Source organism: Tarenaya hassleriana, unplaced genomic scaffold, assembly GCF_000463585.1.
Source record: "Tarenaya hassleriana unplaced genomic scaffold, ASM46358v1 Cleome18, whole genome shotgun sequence".
NCBI classification, from domain to species: Eukaryota; Viridiplantae; Streptophyta; class Magnoliopsida; order Brassicales; family Cleomaceae; genus Tarenaya; species Tarenaya hassleriana.
In genome coordinates, this window is record NW_010965216.1 from 2,312,128 (window position 1) to 2,312,998 (window position 871).

Genomic DNA, 871 nt, shown 5'->3' on the forward strand with positions numbered 1-871 from the left:
AGGTCCACTAGGAGGTGCTATCTCAACAACTTGTGACACAGGTTGAACTATTTCGACCTGTTCACTCGGTTCTTCGACTATTTATGGTTCTCGAACTTCTTCGAGATCTATTCTACTCCCACTAACTCTCTTGGAGACGAACTCTCTCTCCAAGAAAGATCCATTCCGAGCAACAAACACTTTGTTCTCAGATGGGTTGTAGAACCAGTACCCTTTAGTTTCCTTAAGGTACCCACAAATATGCATTTATCAGACTTGGCGGATAGCTTATCAGAAGCCAGACATTTCACGTAAATGTAACATCCCAAAATCTTCATAAATGTTAACCTGGGACGCTTCCCAGTCCATATCTCATGTGGTGTCTTCTGAACCGACTTTGTTGGACAGTTGTTCAGTATAAACGCTGTCGTTTCCAAGGCGTAACCCCAAAAAGATTTAGGAAGATCGACCTGACTCATCATAGACCATACCATATCTAATAGGGTCCGGTTTCTCCTCTTAGACACGCCATTCCACTGTGGCGTTCCAGGTGGAGTCAGCTGTGAGACAATCCCACAATCTGCCAGATAGTCAGTGAAGTCTTGGCTCATATACTCGCCACCTCGATCAGATCGAAGCAACTTGATCCTCTTGCCAAGTTGGTTCTGCACTTCATTTCTGAAAGTCTTGAACAATTCAAGCGTTTCAGACTTATGTCTCGTCAAGTAGACATAACTGTACATACTGAAATCATCAGTAAACGTAACAAAGTACAGATAACCCTCCACTAGCGGGCGAGCTCATAGGACCGTATACATCACTATGTATGAGTTCTAGCAACTCTGTAGCTCGTTCTCCTTTTCTAGAAAAGGGAGATTTTGTCATCTTGCCT